This window comes from Perognathus longimembris, chromosome 8 (genome assembly GCF_023159225.1).
Source record: "Perognathus longimembris pacificus isolate PPM17 chromosome 8, ASM2315922v1, whole genome shotgun sequence".
Lineage (NCBI taxonomy): Eukaryota > Metazoa > Chordata > Mammalia > Rodentia > Heteromyidae > Perognathus > Perognathus longimembris.
In genome coordinates this window covers 40,022,050-40,028,515 of record NC_063168.1, presented here as the reverse complement: position 1 = coordinate 40,028,515, position 6,466 = coordinate 40,022,050, and positions in this window count along the sequence as shown.

The following is a 6,466-nucleotide window of genomic DNA, read 5'->3' as shown; positions in this document are numbered from 1 at the left end:
AGGACCAGAAAATTACCACACTCCAAGAAACGGTAAAGCTCCAGGGCAGACTAATCCAGGAGCTAGTAGACAAAGACAAGAGATATAATCTGCACATAATTGGAATAGAAGAAGGAGCGAATACCAGAGCAGAGGGCTTCAACATATTTTCAATAAAGTGATTGCAGAAAACTTCCTCAATCTCACAAGGGACCACACCCAGGTAACCGAAGCCTATAGGATGCCTGGCAGACCAGACCCTAGAAAATCCTCGCCCAGGCACATAATAATCAAGACTCAGATCTCAAGATTAAAGAGCAAATTTTGAATGCAGCCAAAGCGAAGAAAGAAATTTATTACAATGGGAAAAGGATCCGAATAACAGCAGACCTCTCTACACAAACCTACCATGCACAAAGAGAGTGGAAGAACACCATCCAAGTCCTACAGGCCAACAATTGGCAACCCAGAATTACATATCCAGCGAAACTAGCATTCATATTCGAAGGAAAAACCACACCTTTCCATGGCAAAGAGGATTTAAAGGAGTATGTGAATAAAAAACCAGTCCTACAGCGAATTCTGAGGGGAACCCCACCCAACAGAAATTGTACAGGACACACAGACAGAAACAGAAACTACAATAGCCAGAGCCCAACAGAAAGAGCAGCTCACTAAAGACAAGAAAAAAAAAGAAAAAAAACAAAACAAAACAGAGGAAAAACAGCCTAACAAGAAAATGGAAGGGGAAAAAACACTCTTATCCTTGATCTCTTTGAATATAAACGGTATAAACTCTCCGACAAAGAGGATCAGACTGGCAGAGTCGATCTGCAAACAAAAAGTTGCCATCTGTTGTCTACAAGAGCCCCACCTTACAGCAAGGGACAAAAACAGGCTCCGAATGAAAGGATGGAGCAAGATCTTCCAAGCGAACGCACCTACCAAAATGGCAGGAGTAGCCATCCTGATCACAGACAAGCTGGACGTCTCATTAAAATCAACACAAAAAGACAAAGAAGGACACTACATTTTAATACAAGGAAAAATACAGAATCAAGACATCACGGTGATAAATGTATACTCATCGAACAAAAGAGGCCCTACATATGTCAAGCAAATTCTCACAGAACTACAGAACAAGATAGACCCAAACACAATTATAGTGGGTGACATTAATGCCCCATTCTCACCAAGAGACAGATCCAACACCCAGAGGATTAGCAAGGGAGCTGAGGACCTAAGTAACACCATATCCCAAATGGATCTGACAGATCTATACAGAATCTTCCACCCTACAGAGACCCAATACAACTTCTTCTCAGCAGCCCATGGATCATACTGCAAAATAGACCATGTCATAGCCCACACAAAGAACCTCAGCAAATACAAAAGTATTGATGTCATCCCATGTATTATATCTGAACACAGTGGAATAAAGGTAACCCTCAATAACAATGGTTACCACATAGGCTATACACATTCTTGGAGGCTAAACCTCACACTGCTATCCAACACATGGGCCACAGACCAAATTAAAGATGAAATTAACGAATTCATAAGCCACAATGACAATGAAAATACAGCACAAAGAAACCTATGGGACACAGCTAAGGCAGTACTGAGGGGCAAGATCATTGCCCTCAGCACTCACATTAAAAGAATGGAAGCAGAGCAGGTAAATGACCTCATGATGAAACTAAAACAACTGGAGAAACAAGAAATGATCAAATCCAAAATGACTAGGAGGAGAGAGATCACAAAGATTAAAGAAGAGATAAATCTGATTGAAAACAGAAAGAGCATTCAACAAATAAATAAGACTTAAAGCTGGTTCTTTGAGAAAATAAATAAAATTGACAGACTCCTCGCAAGACTTACAAAAAACAAGAAGAGACTCATATATGTAAAATCAGGGACTCCACTAGAAAAATTACAACAAATACACATGATATTCAAACAATCATAAGGAGCTATTTCCAGAACCTCTATTCAGTAAAAAACAATAATTTTAGAGGAATGGATCAATTCTTAGAGAAGTATAAACTGCCCAAACTGAACCAAGAAGAAATAAATCAACTAAATAAACCAAGAACTTACAGTGAGATACAGGAGGTAATCAAGAACCTCCCAACAGGGAGAGAAAGATGGTGCCGACAGAATAGGGAGGCACCCTGACTCGCCCCAACTGAATAGCGAGCTGGGAACTCCAACACCCAATACCCCATCAAGAACCCAGCAAAACCAGCAGCCAGAAGCAGTGGAGAAATGCAGGAAAACAAAAAGGAGCAAAAAAGAAGAACCAAAAACCAACACGGAGCTGGAGAATCTCCGGGGCACCTCCCCCCCACCAGCTGACCCTGGCCGAAACAGGGCCAGGCTGGGAAAGGGGAACCCGGCGATCGGCAGACAGGCTGCCAGGAGCGCAAAATTCAGATAGCGGGAGACCCCACGGACACAAGGCAGGGTGCCGACCAAGACGCACACAAGCAGCGACGAGAAGTTCGGGTCCACACCGGGTTCAGACAAGGGAACCCAGCGCGGCAGAAAGAGGCAACCGGGGAAGCCACCAGGACACTTCGCCAACCCCTGAAGGGCCAACGGCTGCACGGGACACACACACAAAGCAGCAACTGTGAGTCCCCCATTATCCCCTCTCCCAACGGGAGACCAGCTATCAGAGATCCAACAAAGAAGCTAGATCTCCCCCCCCTTCCCACCCCCGAGGGAACAAAGAACCCCCAAATCAGGCAGGGAGCTCCCATCAGGCTCTGGGAAGTCAGTTTAGCAGGGGAAGGGCGGAGCAGCCCCAAGGCCCCACAGGTTCCTGAACTGGCAGAACCGGCCCCGCCCCCTTCCCAACAGGGGCCCGGGACCCGAGGCGTCTGGACCTCGCAGAATCTTACAACTAAAATCACAGGCGCTGGTGGGCAATACCAGCCCAGCAGGGTCACCTGAGCCTGATCACATCCCCGCCTCGCAGCGGAGGCGAGGTCTGAGGGTGCCAAGCCACACTCGGACAGTCGATCCCACTGGGCCCCACACATACCACCCCCCCCCCAACGGACTCACAGGAGGGCGCAAGCACAACCCAACAACCCAGGGCTCGCTCTGGGAGGCAGATCCGGCTAAAGTGCCTGTTGTAGTGCACGCACAGCGCACAGGAGGGCGGGGCCCCCGGCGACAGCGCCCGCTCTGGTAGGCGTACCCTGCAATGGTGGGCGGGGCCACAGCGACATCACCTGCTGCCGTAGACACACCTACACAGAAGGGAGGGAAGACTTACACAGATCTCCAGATGCGCAAATCACAAAGAAACATAACTCAGTTCATCAAAGGGCAAGCCAACTCGCCAGCTCCAAAAAGCAGCATGACTGAAGAGGAGATGGAGACTAAAAAAGCAAATGAGGCCATGTTAACAGGACTGATCGAAAGCGTCAGAAATGAAATCAGAAAACAATTCCAGGAGTTTAGAGCGGAAATCTGGAAGGACACTCAGGAAGCCAAGAAAGAAATGGAAGCAAAAATGGATACAATGCAAGCTGCCTTTAAAGAAAATCTCCACATCCTGAGAATTGAAATGCACGAAAAAATAGATTTAAAATACAACTCTTTAAAGGAAGAAATTTCCATGATCAGAGCTGATATGACAACCATAAATAGCTCTCTGACATCCATAAACTCTGCAATTGAAACCATAACACAAAGAGTGGACCATATAGAATCCAGAATCTCTCACCTGGAAGATGAAGCAGCTGACAACAACCAGAAAATGACCACACTCCAAGAAAAGGTGAAGCTTCAGGGAAGACTAATCCAGGAACTAATGGACAAAGACAAGAGATATAATCTGCGCATAATTGGAAAAGAAGGAGGAGCCGAATACCAGAACAGAGGGCTTAATCATGTTCTCAATAAAGTTATTGCAGAAAACTTCCCCAATCTCACAGGGGACCCCATCCAGGTAACCGAAGCCTATAGGACACCTGGCAGGCCAGACCCTAGGAAAGCCACCCCAAGGCACATAATATTCAAAACTACAGACCTCAAGATTAAAGAGCAAATTCTGAATTCAGCCAAAGCGAAGAAGGAAACTTTCTTCAATGGGAAGAGGATTCGAATAACATCCGACTTATGCACACAAACTTACCAAGCTCGAAGTGAGTGGAAGAACACCATCCAAGTACTTCAGAATAACAATTTACAACCTCGGATCAAATATCCAGCGAAATTGGAGTTCACATTCGAGGGGAAAACCAGATCTTTCCACAGCAAAGAGGAGATAAAGGAGTATGTGAATAAAAAACCAGCCCTACAGCGAATATTAAGAGGGGAACCCCACCCAACAGAGATCGTAAAAGACACACAGACAGAATCAGAAAGAAACTTCAAAAGCCAAAGTCCAGCAGAAAGACCAGCTCACTAAAGACAAGAAAAAAAAAAGAGGAAAAAACAGCCCAACAAGAAAATGGAAGGAGAAAAAAACCCTTATCCTTGATCTCTTTAAATATAAATGGTTTAAACTCCCTGATAAAGAGGAGCAGACTGGCAGAATGGATTCGCAAACAAAAAGTTGACATCTGCTGTCTACAAGAGACCCACCTTACAGCAAGGGACAAAAACAGGCTTCGAATGAAAGGATGGAGCAAGATCTACCAAGCAAATGCACCCACCAAAACGGCAGGTGTAGCCATTCTGATCTCAGACAAGCTGGACTCCTCATTAAAGTCAACTCAAAAAGACAAAGAAGGACACTACATATTAATACAAGGAAAAATCCAGAATCAAGAAATCACGGTGATAAATGTATACTCACCGAACAAAAGAGGCCCTACATATGTCAAGCAAATTCTCACAGAATTACAGAGCAAGATAGACGCAAACACAATCATAGTGGGTGACTTTAATACTCCTCTCTCTCCAAGAGACAGATCCAACACCCAGAGGATTAGTAAGGGAGCTGAGGACCTAAATAACACCATTTCCCAAATGGATCTATCAGACCTATATAGAACCTTCCAACCTACAGAGACCCAATACACCTTCTTTTCAGCAGCCCATGGATCATATTCCAAAATAGACCACGTCATAGCCCACACAAAGAACCTCAGCAAATACAAAAGTATTGACATCATCCCATGTATTATATCTGATCACAGTGGATTAAAGGTAACCCTCAACAAAAAAAGGATACCACAGTGGCTATACACACTCTTGGAGGCTAAACCTCACACTGCTATCCAACACTTGGGCCACAGACCAAATTAAAGATGAAATCAACGAATTCATAAGCCACAATGACAAAGAAAACACATCACAAAGAAACCTATGGGACACAGCTAAGGCAGTACTGAGGGGCAAGATCATTGCACTCAGCACCCACATTAAAAGAATGGAAGCAGAGCAGGTAAATGACCTCATGATGAAACTAAAACAACTGGAGAAACAAGAAATGACAGAATCTAAAATGACTAGGAGGGGAGAGATCACTAAGATTAAAGAAGAGATAAATCTGATTGAAAATAGAAAGACCATTCAACAAATAAATAAGAATAAAAGCTGGTTCTTTGAGAAAATAAACAAAATTGATAGACCCCTTGCAAGACTTACAAAAAAAAAGAAGAGAAGAGACTCATATACGTAAAATCAGGGACTCCACCGGAAAAATTACAACAAGTACACACGATATTCAAACAATCATAAGGAGCTATTTCCAAAACCTCTACTCAGCAAAAAACAATAATTTTACAGAAATGGATCAATTCTTAGAGAAGTACAAACTGCCCAAACTGAACCAAGAAGAAATAAATCAACTAAATAAACCAATAACTTACGGTGAGATACAGGAGGTAATCAAGAACCTCCCTACTAAGAAAAGCCCAGGCTCAGATGGATTCACCAACGAATTCTACAAAACCTTTAGTGAGGAGCTAATACCAATACTCCTCAAACTCTTCCGCGAAATAGAAACAGAGGGAGAAATCCTAAACTCATTCTACGAAGCTAATATCATACTCATTCCCAAACCAGGCAAAGATCCAACAAAAAAAGAGAACTACAGACCAATATCACTAATGAACACAGACGCAAAGCTCCTCAATAAAATATTAGCTAACAGGATCCAGAAACTGATCAAGAAAATCATACATCATGACCAAGTAGGCTTCATCCCTCAGTCACAAGGATGGTTCAACATCCGTAAATCAATCAACGTAATTCACCACATAAACAGATCTAAAATTAAGAATTACATTGTTATCTCAGTCGATGCCCAAAAAGCCTTTGACAAAATACAACATCCATACCTATTAAAAGCTTTGGAGAGAACAGGAATAGATGGAACATTCCTCAAAACAATAAAAGCCATATACAACAGACCAACTGCTAATATCATATTAAATGGAGAGAAACTTAAATCATTCCCCCTAAACTCAGGAACAAGACAAGGATGCCCACTCTCCCCACTTCTTTTCAGTATAGTGCTGGA